The sequence below is a fragment of the Sprattus sprattus genome, assembly GCF_963457725.1.
Source record: "Sprattus sprattus genome assembly, chromosome: 19".
In the NCBI taxonomy this organism is placed as follows: domain Eukaryota; kingdom Metazoa; phylum Chordata; class Actinopteri; order Clupeiformes; family Clupeidae; genus Sprattus; species Sprattus sprattus.
This window is the reverse complement of record NC_137917.1, coordinates 17,049,275-17,066,325: the sequence shown is the minus strand read 5'-3', so window position 1 is coordinate 17,066,325 and position 17,051 is coordinate 17,049,275. Positions and strand designations below refer to the sequence as shown.

General features: G+C 42.5%; 1 protein-coding gene across 1 annotated transcript in view; it reads left to right on the top strand.

Annotated features, from left to right (window-relative positions):
* Positions 1 to 8,215: 8,215 nt before the first annotated feature.
* Positions 8,216 to 17,051, top strand: part of galnt1 (UDP-N-acetyl-alpha-D-galactosamine:polypeptide N-acetylgalactosaminyltransferase 1) — a 40,782-nt gene continuing 31,946 nt past the window's right edge. Inside the window, exon 1 of the mRNA XM_080858425.1 lies at positions 8,216 to 8,745. The gene's annotated coding sequence lies outside the window, so the exon portion shown is untranslated. The remainder of the gene's footprint in view (positions 8,746 to 17,051) is intronic.

Sequence of the window (17,051 nt, the reverse complement as noted above, 5' to 3'; positions counted from 1 at the left end):
ATTTAACAAACTGTATGTGCTACCAAAGGTAATATAAACGTAAAGGTTCGAAAATACAACCCAAGATGAACCTGAAATGCCTTTTTCTTTTTTTAATACTAAGAGCCCACTAGTGTTCAGCTGAAAAAGGTAATTTGTCTTGTCCCCCTTTGTCCACTTAACCTATTTGTGCCACCCAACCAAGACATATTCCTTGTATGTAATCCTATTTCATCATCATCATTGTTTATTCAGGGAGAATTGACTGAGCACAGGGCTCTTTTGCAGCAATGCCCTGACTACTTTTACAGATTCTGAATCACTTTTGTAGGTATGAAGGCATGTACATTGCCCTCCCCTATTTCTTCCTAACTAAGAAAATTCAAACAATTTTAGTGTTTGAATTTGTTTACCAGCAATCACTGTTGTAAATGAATACTGCACATTTTTTTTCTGTATGTGTGTGTTAACAATGTGTTTTGCATAATCCATATATATTTTTGTCCGGCCTCTGTTCTGCCTATTAAACAACTATAGGCTAAATTAAGTCAGTAATGTAGGGTGCTCTATGACAAGCAGTATACATAAATAGTTTTCATAAATACATAAGTAGTAAATCAGCTATGTAGAATTTGGAGTGCAATGCAGCCTTCTTGGTGTGGTGATCTAATAGACTTAATGGAAAAATGAATGATAGCCTACTAAACAACAAAACACAAAATGTCTCATCATCTCATTCCAATGCAATATGCTGTGTATTTATCTAGAGTAGTTAGCAGGACAACAGGTAAGAGGACTTTTATTTTGAGGCTTTTCGCCCGTGTTGTCTCTTACTGTCGCTAGCTCCACGGACATAAACACAAAATGTTCTAGCTATTTTGGAGGCTGTACGTTCCGGCCAGAAGAGAGGCTTTACCGCCACCCACTGGTTTGGAAGATAAATGTCAGTAAATCGGATAAATAATCACCGTTTCATTCTTTAAGAGGTTGTTTAGCAAAGAAGCAGACAGCAGCTGCGCTATTCGTATCCTAGATGAGAAGTGGAAAAACATTTATGTCACGAACGAGTAACAGGAAAATTGGGTAAGTCAGTTAGGCTAATTAAGGAAATTAAGTCAATCAAAGGTCACCCTCTTGTAAATCGACATAAATATTACATATGGCTTAATTTGTCTCTACCTGGAAACTGGAATGACCCAGCCTGCTGTGTGTTTTTGATAAGTGGTCTTGGTCACCTGTGGGTTGAAGCAACAAATGTTCCACCACTGTCTCTCTGCACAAGAGCAAGCTATGAGCACAGACGTGATGTAATAAGGACTTGGCCAGTGCCCACCCAGCAGAAACCACCTTCAGCAAACAGCCCCAAATATGGAGTTCTTTCAAGAGATAATAGTCCTTATTGGCAACTGTTAGGCTACATTATTTACATAGCATACCTAGTTATTGAAGCACTGTGATTCTTTAAACAGAAACACTAACTAAATAGACTTCAAAGTGTTGAGACACTTATCCTGTCAAATACCATTAGAACTTAGGGGCAACTTTGAGCAAATTTGTGTCTTATTGTGTCAAGACTTACATGACAAATGAATTATTATTGTTACAGCTACAGTAATGTTTGTCAATTAAAGTCACTGCTATCAAAATAGTAGATTGTGATAATCTACCCACCGTGTATCACTATGTTCTATATTCAGTATGTTCTACAGATTCATTACAGATCTATTCATTTCAGATCTTTTCAGACTCCCGCAGCTGGCTAAAGAAAAGTGATTTATGCTCCATGACAGGCTGCCTCATTATAGAGTATGCAGCAATTTCTTATTTTCACAATCACATCTGAACAGATTGTACCATCCCTTGGTAAAACAGCTATTACACCACACTAGGTAGCCAGGAGCAAAGCCTCATAATTGTCTGTCTGGTGCATACTTAGTATCTCTCTCCCTCCCTCCCTCCATCCCTCCTTCTCTCTCTCTCTCTCAACCCTACACACACAAACACCCTTATATTTTAGGTATATGGGTCTCTCATACAGGTATCTTTCACATATTTGTACCTTGTGTATTGCCACCTTTATACAAAGCTCGCCCACATCTCACTTCTGCCCCTGTCTCTCATACACACACACACACACACACACACACACACACACACACACACACACACACACACAAACACACACACGCACACACACACACACACACACACACACACACACACACACACACACACACACACACACACACACACACACACACACACAGACACACACACAGGCACAACACATACTCTCCAGAGCGTTCAAGAACTATCATACATTATTCATCACACTGTTATAGCATTTGGAAGATTTACAATACCAGTCAAGCAGAGGATGAATAATACATCTCTGTCATCCCTTGTTTTTTGCTTTTCCCTTCTCTCCCACTTTATTTTACTTCATTGACTTCATACCTCATTTACTTGATTGTGTGTATTATTGCGTTGGTTAGTATCTGATGAAATGATAGAAAGACAAAATAGCAGAAAGCGAAAGAAGAAAGTGAATGGAGATGTGAAAAAATTGATAGTGTAAAACAAAGGAGGTCTTTTTGCAATCAAAGCTGAAAATTGTGGAAGCATAACAAATAAAAGCAATGTGTTCTGAATGAAATGACAAAACACAAAACATTTGCCATGGTTAATGTTGAAGTTACAGGATTGCCTGTTTCTAAGACTGAGAACACTGAATCCGGTGCATACATCATTAATAAACACATTTCTGAGCTCGCATGCACACTCCAGGACTGACTCCAGCTCTTTTCCTGTTTCCCTCCACCGAATGCTCACTTCCACATGAGATGTTTTTTGAAGCGGCAAAGCCGCTAAAGACCAAAGATAACTCCGCACGGATTTGCGCCAAGCCCTGCCTGTGAGGTCTGAGACAGCACTCCCTTTTTCCATGATCTGAATTGTTTTCGGGGGCTGTCTTTACTGTCCTGGACAGATCATCAGATCATCTACGAGTTTGCCCTCTGACTGAGGCAGAAAATATTCCTCCAGTGGATCCTCAAGGACATCACACTTGATTTCAGACAGCTTGGAGGTGTAAAGAACAAGTCTACTAGCCTAGGTTTAGTCTACAAGCCTTGGTTTAGTATACTAGCCTTGGTTTAGTCTACTAGCCTAGTTTAGTATACTAGCCTAGGTTTAGTCAGCATGATTCCTAGTCAGGAATAGAACACACATCTGGAGACAACTCAAATCATTTGTGGTAATAAATATCGATGAGGATGTTGCAAACAAGGCTGGTTCCTCCTAAAACCTGACAACAACAACATTGCTATTTTCTATTTGAGTCTGCACTTCTAGTTTAAGTTCTGAAAAACTGTTCAGAATGTTATACTTTAAGGACATATGAGATGAGCAAAGAGTTATCCCAAATCCCCACATTAAAGTGTGGATACTTGTTTGTGGGGTAACCTTCTTGGGAGTACCCTTGTTCCCATGATGCACTATATTGCACTGATAATTGCAATGGTCATTGCACCCAACCCAGTTGAGGAATCTGTTGTTGTCTTCACTCTTGTCGTAATCCAAATAGGACCCGTTTAATTGCATGCAAGACCTCAACAAGCTCAATGCTGTGTCCACCAGCAACGGTGCAGATTAGAACCCTAATAGCACTCACACCAATCCATAATATGAATATTCTCTCTGACTTTAAGTTGTGAGTGCTCTGGTAGAAAGACTATATTCATTCAATGAAAGCTATGGAGCTATGTTAATTCAATGATTAAATGTATGGAGCATGTTGCCCTCTATAACATAGTAATTACTGGTAATTGTCATGAGGGGTCACACTGGTAAATCCCAGGCGTGAACTAAAATGATTAGCTATACCTCTCGACCCTTTGGCAGGAAAGACAAATGTAGTGGCAGACAGCACCTTAATACTGAGAGGCTGCTGGTGGCAGTACATTTAATGTTATTATCTGCCTGTATGTGGGGAACAAATGTGACACCTAGTAGCGTTTTAATTAACATGTTTAAGTTTCTGGCTCCCGTGCACTTAATGAAAATGTGTCACATTCTTGTGGGGTGTGAACAATGGATATTTGATCATTAGAACATTTCACTAGAACATTCGATTACAGAATGATTCACATGTGAGCAACTGTTAAATAGCACAAGTATGTGTCATCAGCTCTGCACCCCACAAACAAGGGCTTGCCATTTGCCCTCAGAAATACAAACAAACACACAATACAGGCAATAACAATGTGCCTGCATTTTATATAACCTGCACACAACCTAATCTCACTTTCACTCTTGATGGTCTATCAGTTATAGTGACTATTGTAGTCCCCACAGATTAAAGGTTTTGTTTGTTTAATTGTGCCTATGTGTCTCTCTGACTGTATGTGTGCAGTGTGTGACAGTATGATTTCACACATGGCAGATGTGGTGTTGCCTGCAGCTGGTTATTTTTGCTTTGAAGGCATGAAAGAACAACTCAGCCTGATCCTCTATCACTGAGCATGTAGCCTTCCGGGTACTTGGGACTATGTGTGTGCGTGTACATGACAAACACACACACACACACAGAAAGAAAGAATGAGAGAGAGAGAGAATACCCACCCACCCCCACATACAGTCCCAAGCAGACACATGGACATGAACTCTCTGAGGTAAACAGTGAATGTGGGGGTGGAACACAATGAAAAGAGAGACAGAGTTTCTCTATTAAATCTGGTGTCTCATTCATTTTTCATGGTGATGAAGTTGTTGCTACAAGCGGATGGCTTCCCGCTGTAGATAAACAAGATTTGAGTGAATTGCAGCTCTGCAGCTCCATAGCATAGCCGTCATGAATGCTTTATGAGGTGACTTAAACTGCAATAAAGCAAAGAGTGGCCTGCAACGATGGGCCAAAGAAAACGGACCAAAAATCTCACTAAGCCACAAAAAGTTTAGATTCATCGGCGCACACACACTCACACACACACACACACGCTGTGATGAAATGCAGGTGGCCTTTGATGCATTTAGTGTGTATATTCCCCAGAGTCTTATCAAATCCAATGGCCGGTGGATTGTGTGACAACAGAACATGAAAGTAAATGTTTTGTTTTTGTGTGTGAATGACTGATATTCTGTTAACTAATCTCTATTCTTGCCCATAGGACCTTTGCCTGCAAATGTGGATGTCGGTGAAAATATTGTTCCTCATCACCATAACCTATAATTTCATATACGTATATAAGGCAACCCCATTTTGCTAACTCACTTTGTCTCTTTTCTTCCCCTACTGTAGACTATCTCCACTGTGGGATGCTGCTGCAATCTACTTGCAGAAACCCTTTGCTTGTAGATGCCCATTCGCACCAAACTGTTATGCACAAATTCTCCTCTGCTTATGATACATTCATATACTGTGTGCCAGCCTACTTACACATGATATAAATGAATGCCATCATCTACATAGTTTTCAGCTTCATTGCTCGTTTTATCTTGATAATATTAACCTAATGAGGAGACTGTGTTCTACAACCAATACTTTGAATGCTGTCTCTTCCCATTTCTATCCGCTATCAATCTTGTATTGTGTTCCTTGTATGGATCATGTTTATGTGATGCATGTTCTATCGTGATGCTTGTATGAATGAATCTGCTTGCCTCTGATTTGCTCTTCTCCTCCTTTCCTCTGCTCCCTTCCCTTCTGCCCCCTCCCCCCTCTCTTTTTCTATCTTTCTACCTGGCCGGCCCTAAGCAGATGGGTTCGATTAGGTTCTGCACAAGGCTGAGTTTTTCCTTTCCCCTGTCGTCCTAGTGCTTCCTCTGGGGGATTCAGACTCTGGGCTGTCTAGAGCGCCTTGAGACAATTACAATTGTTATTGATAATTATAAAAATAAAATTGAATTGAATTGGAATTGAAAATCTATTAATCAATAACATACAACTGATGTTACAAACAGGTTATAGAGACTTAATTAATCAGTTATCACAACTTTAACCATTCACATGTGTAAACCATTTGAAGTTATGTTTTATTTTGTTACATTTAATATGTAATTAACTTTACGAAAACATGGTGGTCACAGTGATATACAATAAGTCACCAGAAAAAAAACATCACCAGCTAACCCACTATGCCATACTCATTTCAGATGGTACATCAAACCTCATCATTACTTCTGAGACCCTAGGAGAATCCTGTCTGATATAATGCTTTGATGACCACTAACAGGCTGCGTGCATCTCTCATCATCTCCCTGTCTCTCTCTCTTTGTCTCTCTCTCTCTCTGTCTTTCACTCTCGCTTTCTGTTTCTCTCTCTCTGTCTCTCTCTTTCCCCCTCCCTCTCCTGTTATATGGGGGAAAAGCCAAAGATCAGTTTGGAGCAAATGACATTGACTAGAGGCCCTCATTGATCAGCTACCATAAACGACTGTGTCTGGTATGTTTGTGTGTGTGTGTGTGTGTGTGTGTGTGTGTGTGTGTGTGTGTGTGTGTGTGTGTGTGTGTGTGTGTGTGTGTGTGTGTGTGTGTGTGTGTGTGTGTGTGTGTGCTTGTGTTTGTGTTTGTGTTTGTGTGTGTGTGTGTGTGTGTGTGTGTACATGTGTGTCTGTGTGTGTGTGTGTGTGTGTGTGTGTGTGTGTGTGTGTGAGTGTGTGTGTGTGTGTGAGAGAGAGAGAGAGAGAGAGAGAGAGAGAGAGAGAGAGAGAGAGAGAGAGAGAGAGAGTGTGTGTAGTCATTCACAGTGTTGGTGTCATAAGTGAACACACTGTATCAATATTAACATCAATATTCATAGAAAGTGGGGACACTTACACACATTGCCAAATCAGCACAGAATAAAATCACTATATTCACAGATTGCAAACTTGGCTCTTGTGTACAGTGGTTTTAATCTCTCTTGAATTTATGATAATTGGAACAGTTTTAATTAGTCCTGTCAGTATCATCGTCCAATTATCACTTTTAAATGAATCCTAAATAGAGAGATACTTACAGTAGGTCAGCACTTTTCAGTGCATGTATTTGTGTATAATGTTATTTATTCAGAGGAGTAAACCGAAGCACGAGGCAGATACCAACAGGAGCAGTGTTCCCTAGGTGGGAAAGCTCAGTCTTGAAGCACCAACCATACCCCATACACAGACTGTTGCACATTTACACACAGAGAAACGTTAAGGAAGCCTCTGATCTGATATTAAAGTAGGCCAGGCTCCTTTATGGCTCACACACACACACACACACACACACACACACACACACACACACACACACACACACACACACACACACACACACACACACACACACACACACACACGAGTACTGAACTGGAGTCATAGGTATTGGTACATGATCCACAGAGGACACTTTACAAAACAAGCTCTAAAACTAAAGCTCATTTTCAGTCATGTACAGAATAATATATGCAAGCTCACATTGTACACCCCTTTGCTTCATGTATTATCAGATTAACACTTCATTTCATGTAGGCCTAGCCCATAAAAATAATATTACTATTATTGTATTATATAGAGTGAGGATAGTAATAACTGGTGGGTAACACACTTTTAAGTATTGGAATTTACATCAATATAGGCTTCATGTAGGCTAGACCAACTAAAACCTATTGATTAGTAATGACACACCTACACAGGCTACAGGTGGGATATCACGATATGATGATGATATGTAGCCTATGTGTCTAGCTAACAGGCACAAACAACCAGTTAAACAACTTATATTAGAAAAAAACACCATGATCATGTAAAAGTATAGGCATTTTTCCTCCTTTTATTGAGGTAGAAATAGTGATTCATCACATACGGGCTAGAAAACGTAGCACACAATGTAAACATAATTAAAAGACAACTAAGGTGTTTCATCAATAATATTCAGTCAATTCTCAGCTGTTTTCTTTTTCATAGATTTGAGTGATTTTCAATAGCCTACAGTGTTGGAAGGCTACTCTTCAAGACCACCACTAAGGTTTGTGTCTAAAAATACCTTCCTAAAATATACACTGGGAGGGAGAAACAACGTTTGATCTAGCACAATCATACATGTCAAACTCTCTTGGTAGGTATTATAATTACTTATTTTTCCCCGGAATGAATTGTTTGCTTCCGGGTTGCAGCTGCAATGGGCGGAGCTGGTGCTTCCACTGCCTGCTCCGTCACAATTATCAGCGCGAGCGGCGGCGATAGTGCAAGAGCCAGCCCCGAAGCCAAGCGAAGCTCACGCGGCCTCACTGCCCTAAATCCTCCGCCAATTTACACAATAATCATAAAACAACGGGACGGACCGCTTGTGTGCTGTAAGTAGGAGACGCCATTGAGCAGACGAATAAATCGATTCAAGTTTTGGACAGCACGTTTAACGGAATATATCTGCCAGTGGGGGATTATTTTCAACGGTACGGTAAAGTGAAGTGAGGACCTGCCTTTTAGAAGACCTGGATCCGCGCAAGGGTTGGCAACAATTTAAACCAGTCAATTATAGCAGAGAAGCTTCAGTGGTTAGCTGCTCAGTAACGTTTGCAGATGTCCTTTCCTCCCCCATTTCAACTCACGCCGGAAGATCTGGGAATTCCAATTTTGTGGTTCACCGTTCGTCTGTGTTAAAAAGGAACAGTTTCTTCCCTTGATTTGGTCGCTCCTCGTTCCTCTACATCAAGATTGGCACAGGAGACACAGGGGTTGCTTGCGGACGGAATGCGCCTCTCGCAGAAGTAGTTAAACCGAGTGAATTCTTATCTTCCGAAAGGTAGGCTATGCATTTTGCTAGAAGACATCATTTGTCAATGATGTGTGCAAACGAATTCACACCAAACACGACCAACACAACACAAACCATTCACAGTGAACGAACAAAGTAGGATGTAACGACATTGGTTTCATTGTAACACAGTTCAGGCCAGGCCACGGTTCTGGCCGCTCAAATAGCTTCTTGCTTCTGACCACCATAATCAAGAAGATAAATGACCACAGTCGAAGTTACGATAAAAGTCTTCTCCAGGGTGCTATGAGGTCATGTGGGTAGGGTTCATATTTTTTAGAGAATACATTGGGTAAAATGAGCCTACAGCCACGTCTTTATAGATGGAGAGGTTGCGACCTCTCGGCAAAGTTGCAAAGCACACGAAGTTGGAGAAAGGGACGGACCCAACCAGGAGAAACCCGCTCTGATGTGAACAGTGGTGGGCACGCGAGATGTCACCTCCAGCAACACATCACATGCGCTCTCATCCAGAGATGTGTCGCGCGGGTGCCACACGCTCGCACGCATAACCCTCGAAATATGTTACTGTTGATTCAATATTTTCAAATTGTTCCTCAAGAGCCTGGCATCTAGTCTCACACACGTTTGACCAATATGGAGCTGACGGTGGCATTAAGACCTATAGCTTTCACTCTCACTTTTATTCAATTTCACAGAAAGTATTTGCAAATGTAGTTTGTATGAATGAATAGAATGATAAATATGTTTGGATGTCCTAGAATAGCCCTGACATTCAGACACACAAGATGGGCTGTCTAGCTGGTAGACACAGCTGAGAGACATTTTTATCTATCGACCCTTATCCCAGGATTAATCTGACGTTTTTAGTAAATGCAGAATGAGGCAAAAAATCAAGTAACTTTTAATTAATTCTACCATCGCCTGATTTAGTTGTTGATGAGCTTTGCTTGCACAAACAATTAATTTAGGGTGTATGAGGTTTCACAACCATTTTGTGTGTGTGTGTCTTTCCACTGTAGCCACAGGGTATTAGGCCTAACTGATGACAGGTCAAAAAAATCCTTCCCTCAAACATGACTGCAGTGTGTGTTGGTATGAGTGTATATTAGGGAGATGGCTGAATGACTACACTCTTTTTTTACGCCCTTATTGACAGTTTTATTTCCCCGGCTCATGTTAATTAGAAGAGAGGACTAGATGGTCGTACGTAAGCATAATGTTCTGCAAACATGTTTCTTCAGTTTGGTGTTTTAATTGTGTAAGGTGTTACTGTGGTATGGCTTGGTGCCCTCATAGTGTGTACACACACACTCTCTCTCACACACACACACGCACACATACACGTGTGTGTGAGGAAATGAATCATGCTCCACACTAAGATGCCTGGTGTTTCCTCCCTGTGAGCTCACACCACCACCACCACTGCATATGTCTCTCCTCAGTGTGTGTGTGTGTGTGTGTGTGTGTGAGAGAGGGAGAGAGAGAGAGAGAGAGATTGTTATTTCAAGTGGCTTAGGAACAATAGTCTTATTTTATCCTCATTTCTCTTGCACTCACTTTAATTCTGTCCTTTCATTTTTCTGTCTCTCTGTGGGATTGCGTGCCATGGAGCGACATTGTTCCGCTATGGCCTCATGCTTCTAGTACTGCTGGCTGTTTTGTGTGTGTGTGAGAGAGAAAGGGGGGGGGGGGAGGATGTCATTTATTACTTGACTTGTACTGATGAGTGTGTTGAAGTGCAGGTAGAAGTGTGGTTGTGAGTGCTGATAGTGGAACAGTGACTGCATGAAGCTCCTCCTCCTGCTGCTGCTTGCTCACTTCTGACCACAGGCTCCAGACCGCAGAAAGACAGCGAGACACACACTGTCAAGTTGTCTGTGTTTTTTGCTGTTTTGTACTTTTTCCCCAACTTGAAAGAGGAACTGACATCTATTGGAGGTTTTGGGAAACTGGATTCTACTCAAATGTAATGACTGAGTCTCAGGCAGTAGCTACGTTTTCACTTTTGTTTCCTTTTTATTTTCAGTTAACCAGTAGCTCGCTATTTTCTCTTGCCATTAACCTTTAGGTAAAAAACCTTTAAAGACAAACAGAAACATAGAAAACACACATAAATATCAGCAATACACACAACAGTAAACCGACACCAACATGTGCAAAATGATTGATTTGTTCAAATATAAATTCTTGTACAAAATATACTGGAATTGTAAAAGTCTAATTTTAACCAACTTAAAAAATGTACACAAAACAACGCAGAAATTGGTACAAGCAAACTGCAGCAATTACGTTTCTTAACTGTTTAACCTTCAATAGTAAAGTACTAAATGCATAAACCATCACTTATACAAAAATGGCTACTGCAGCCTCACCATCACCTTATCCCTAACAGGTGACACAACTTAATTCCTAACAGGTTTCTAACTTAGTTTACAGTTCACGGTATAGGCAGACAACATTAGCATCCCCACTTGCAACGAATGCTGCGGTTCAAAGCTATCAATAGCACAAACGTTACCGGAGCAGCGGCAGACTTTGATGGAAAAGATCGGAAGTAGGCTACATTCTCTTACCGGCTGCCTCTCCAGGTTTCAAAGATGTTCAGTATGTACAATATATTACAAGCATTATGGTCTTCAAACAATTATTTTGTTCTCTCTCGTGCCTCCTTGAAGCTACATTAAACCACCTGTTATTCTTGTGTCTGCGTCGCGTGTATGACGTAGCTTATTTTTGCGTTGGTTAGAACTTTGCGACAACCATTAGTTGAGCTGGTGAGTCCTTCCGCTCCCAAATTAAAATTAAATCACTATTTTTTGTCCGTTAATTTCCTCTTTTTTTCAGTGTATTTTCTTAAACCCTAAAGTAAAATTAAAACCACAGTTTGACTCGACACCTCCCACTCGATCTTTCCGGTAGACATGCTGGGAAGGTCGCCAGCTCAAAGTCAAACTCAATTGGGAAATGGTTCGTCTTCATTCAGTGAGCTACTCTGTTCTTCACCAGGCAACAGGATGACCAGTCGCCAGACATCCCTGCAAAGGACAGTAGCTCGGATCTTCTGGTTTCATCCATCAGGTCTTGGTTCCTTTTCTCTTACGTCCTTTACCACAGGAACACTGTGGCTTGGGAAATTGGCACCCTCTTGTGCAGCAAGGAAATGGTCTTGCAGCATATCTTTCCTTGCTTGGACGGAGATGACTCCGGTTGAAGGGGCTGCCTCCCACTTTGGTCTGTTCAGGGTCCGGTTTGGCCCAAGGAACCTTGTCTTTGCCCTCCAGATCCAGGCTATGGTCTTGACAGGCCTAGTTAGGCCCCTGTACCGTCTGATGTCCACAAGGCTCTGGATTTCTGACCCTCCAGGTGGTCTGAGTTGTTCTACTTGGACCTGGACCTCTTTCCATCCTGGCTTCGTTGTCTGGGCCCTCGTCAGAACGGCAGCAAAGGCACCGAGGACGGCCTCTGCTTTCACAGCATCACCCTTCTGATCCAAGGGGGTGAGTTTGGTCTTTGACTCCACCAGCATGATAAGCAACTCCATTCTTGTCAGGGGATTGGGAGTCTGAGGCCTAACCTGTTCTTGAAGGAGGTCCTGATCAAGCCACATCTTTTTCTTTCTCTTTGAGAAATGCATTGAAGTCATGACCTCAAACCTGTCTTCCCCAGCAATGTAGCCAAAGGCCTTGTAGTCTTCATCACCCCTTTGGTTTGAAAGGACCAAGGCTCCCTCTTTGGCTCTTGCTCTGTCGTCTGATTTGTCTTGAGCCTCCTGCCTCCCACTTTGCCCAGAGAACGCCCCTGGCTTGAGCTGAAATCCTACTGCCTTCAGGATGTGCTCTACATATGCAGCTATGGCTCTCAGGCGGCCAAGGTCCCTTTCCGATGTCAGGTGTGGTGTAGTGACCAGGTCATGGACTTGGATGGCATAGACAGCTTTCCATTTGGGTTCTTTGCCATGCCAGTGTGGATTCTTGTCACCTGTGGTGAACGCAAACCCATCAGTCACCACTTTGAGTTTCCGCTCCTCAGCAAGGGTCATCTCTTTGCCACCTTCATCATCGGACTCTTCCTTTGAAGGAGTTGCCTTTTTAGGGGGAAGGGCTTCTTCCTCGGATTGATCATCATCCTCCTCATCCTCAGACTCTTCTGCTTTCTTGTCTGGAGCAGCTTTAGAAGGAATCTTCTTGGGCGGGGGTGCTTCTTCCTCAGATTCATCGTCATCGTCCTCATCATCATAAGACTCCTCAGCCTTCTTGGCTTGTATTGCAGCTGGAGCTTTGGCAGGTGTGGCTGCTTTTTTAGGAGGCGTTTCTTCTTCTGAAACCTCGTCATCATCACTGCTACTTTCCTCCTTAGCAGCATTCTTGCCATTTTTTACTGATGCCTTAACCGGGACGGCCTTTTTCACCACAACTTTAGGTGGTGGTGCCTCTTCTTTAAGCTTTACCTGTGTGATTTCGGTCTTCCTTGATACAAGCACAGGAATTGTGAGGTCTAGCTCTTGAAGCCGGTCTTGGATGTCCTTTCTAAGATCTGATGGAATCCACCGCTCCCACTGGTTGTGCCGCTCTTTTGCCGCTCTTGTAAGGTCTTGCAAGTGGTTAAGCAGGAAGTCATAGGCCTCTTGTTTTGTTCTTCGGTCTACTGCAGCAGTGCGCTTGCACTCTGACTCTGCGACTTTCAGTGACGTGAGAACCTCATAGGCGCCAGAGTTGGACCACAGCCAGTCTTGGACAAGCCGTTTAATATCCTTTAACTTCGATGCACTTTCACTGGCAGTCTTTGTCAGGTCGGCTTTTTGCTGTTCTGTCAACACTGTTCTTCTCCAGTGTCCAGCTCAGCCTCTCTGTCAGCAATGAGCTTGGCTTCCAAGTCATCATTGACTTCCCAGACTTTTTCAGCTGCTTTAGTGAGTGCATTGAACCTATTTTCTAGCTCCTGCTCAGAGAGATCCTCGTAGGTCCTCTGCAAGCTGTTGGCCAGACGAGAAAATGCTCTTTGCCACTGTTCTCTCCATCTTCAGCTCCTCCGCTGACTTCACAGTTGGCTCCGACATCTTATTCTGCTTTGCAGATTATGAGGCAAGAGCTTTTCTTTAATTTGACTTAACTTTTACTTTCCAGGTTTCTCTGCTTGGACTCCCGGTCTCCTAGTTGCCTATAGCTGATTGGGTAGGTGGTTCTCACTTCTCCCTGTCTCCTGGCCTTCGGACGTAACGGTGTACAGCTCCTGGTGGTTTGATTTTCCTTGGTTCCAGTTCCTGGATCCTGCGGTTTTTTACTGTCAAGTTGTCTGTGTTTTTTGCTGTTTTGTACTTTTTCCCCAACTTGAAAGAGGAACTGACATCTATTGGAGGTTTTGGGAAACTGGATTCTACTCAAATGTAATGACTGAGTCCCAGGCAGTAGCTACGTTTTCACTTTTGTTTCCTTTTTATTTTCAGTTAACCAGTAGCTCGCTATTTTCTCTTGCCATTAACCTTTAGGTAAAAAACCTTTAAAGACAAACAGAAACATAGAAAACACACATAAATATCAGCAATACACACAACAGTAAACCGACACCAACATGTGCAAAATGATTGATTTGTTCAAATATAAATTCTTGTACAAAATATACTGGAATTGTAAAAGTCTAATTTTAACCAACTTAAAAAATGTACACAAAACAACGCAGAAATTGGTACAAGCAAACTGCAGCAATTACGTTTCTTAACTGTTTAACCTTCAATAGTAAAGTACTAAATGCATAAACCATCACTTATACAAAAATGGCTACTGCAGCCTCACCATCACCTTATCCCTAACAGGTGACACAACTTAATTCCTAACAGGTTTCTAACTTAGTTTACAGTTCACGGTATGCAGACAACATTAGCATCCCCACTTGCAACGAATGCTGCGGTTCAAAGCTATCAATAGCACAAACGTTACCGGAGCAGCGGCAGACTTTGATGGAAAAGATCGGAAGTAGGCTACATTCTCTTACCGGCTGCCTCTCCAGGTTTCAAAGATGTTCAGTATGTACAATATATTACAAGCATTATGGTCTTCAAACAATTATTTTGTTCTCGCTCGTGCCTCCTTGAAGCTACATTAAACCACCTGTTGCTCTTGTGTCTGCGTCGCGTGTATGACGTAGCTTATTTTTGCGTTGGTTAGAACTTTGCGACAACCATTAGTTGAGCTGGTGAGTCCTTCCGCTCCCAAATTAAAATTAAATCACTATTTTTTGTCCCTTAATTTCCTCTTTTTTTCAGTGTATTTTCTTAAACCCTAAAGTAAAATTAAAACCACAGTTTGACTCGACACACATACACACACACACACACACACACACACACACACACACACACACACACACACACACAAACACCAGAGTAGAGCCACTTACATGCTTGAGAATGTTCAACTGATGGATCAGGATAAATGACTGACTGGCTGCGTAGTACGTATGTCGCTTGATTAGGGTTCTTTCACTGACCAACTGTTTTGCAATTCAAATAATTAGCCTGTGGTTGAATGGAGTGATGAGTACGGCAAACGACTGGAAGGGAGAGAGAGATAAAGAGAAGCAGAGAGAAAGACAGCACTGAAACAGCAACTATGATTATGAAACACCAGTCAAAAAGCTGGATGCTGTGGTGTGTGGTTGCCGACATGTTTGTGCCCATGCTCACCCTTATTACGGTCACTTCTATCTTCACCAGACATTCCTACCTCCACCTTCATGTTTAGCTCAAGAACTATCATCAATGTCGATACCACACACCACCATCATCATAATCATTATAATTACCATCACCACTATCATCCATGTGTTCTCAATAATCACATGTGTTATCCATTGCATCACCATCATCACCATATTGAGAAACAGCCTTACCCCTCTAAAGCTTCAGCCCCGGGGCCACAGAGGAGGCTACCTCCTCTAGACTGTGTTTTTTGTTTTTGTTTATGGAGGAGTTGCTTATGCAGGATCAGCAGAATTGACTCTCGGTGAGTGTGAGGAGAAGAATGAGCATCAGGAGCAGGAGCAGCAGCACCTGGTAGCAAGGAGAAGGTGGGAGGAAGGACGGTGGAGAGAGAAAAAACGGAAGCCGAGTGATGTAGCGTAGCACGTGTGAGAGAAACGTAGTTGCGGAGCACAAACCTCTAAGGTGAAACATTGCTTTGGCTGGAGATGGCGGGTACTGTGGGAGCACATGTTTCTGTGTGTGTGTGTAAGAGAGAGTGTTTTTTTTCTCTTAATTTAAAGATAATCTTATTAACCTTTCTCTGCAGCCATAACAGTACTAATCTGGGGAGCGAGAGCTCAGTCACAGTGAGGGTGTGTGTGTGGGTGACTGTTAGCTGGAGAACAGCTGGTCAGGTGCAGTGCCATCTGGGCGAGGCAAGTATCGGCAACCACTCAGCCAATCATAGGCCACGTCGGCATGGCACCATCCCCTGGCTTCAGCAACCATGGGGCCTGTTTGTGACTGCTCAGGAAATGGTAGATGACCAGAAAATGGCATGTCTGACATCTGTGGATTAATCACCTGGATGCAACAGTGTCCAAAAATCTGTAATGCCTTCAGTGAATACTTGGGCACCAACTGTATTTGAGTTATGACATTTCCCTCAATATCTGTCATCTTTCTTTCTGTGTCACTTTCTTTTTTGTTGTCCTTTGTGGGATTTCCCTGTCCTTAATCCTCAGTTCTTGATGTGTTGGTGTGGAAGCTTTTAGCTATTTATTTAGTTGTATTTTCCAAACTTCCCATACCTACGTGTAGGTGTACAAGAGAGAGGACATTTGTGTGTCGGGATGTCCATGATGTCCATTCAGCTAGTTTCTTGTGACATTTTCTCCCACGGTTGCTAAAATAAGATGAAGGCCTCGAAACCGTAATATTAAAGATGAGCGTGGGAGGACGAGGGATGATTAGAAGACCCACCCTGTTAGTGACCTGGATGGCTCATACTTCTCTGGGGTGTGTGAGTGAGTGAGAGAGATTGTGTGTGTGTGTGTGTGTGTGTGTGTGTGAGAGTGAGAGCATGTGTGTGAGGGAAAGCGTGTGTGTGTGTGTGTGTGTGTGTGTGTGAGTGAGAGCATGTGTGTGAGGGAAAGCGTGTGTGTGTGTGTGTGTGTGAGTGAGAGCATGTGTGTGAGGGAAAGCATGTGTGTGAGTGAGAGCATGTGTGTGTGTGTGTGTGTGTGTGTGTGAGTGAGTGAGAGCATGTGAGCATGTGTGTGAGGGAAAGCGTGTGTGTGTGAGTGAGTGAGAGCATGTGTGTGTGTGTGTGTGTGTGTGAGTGAGAGATAGAGAGCAAGTGTGTATGTGTGTG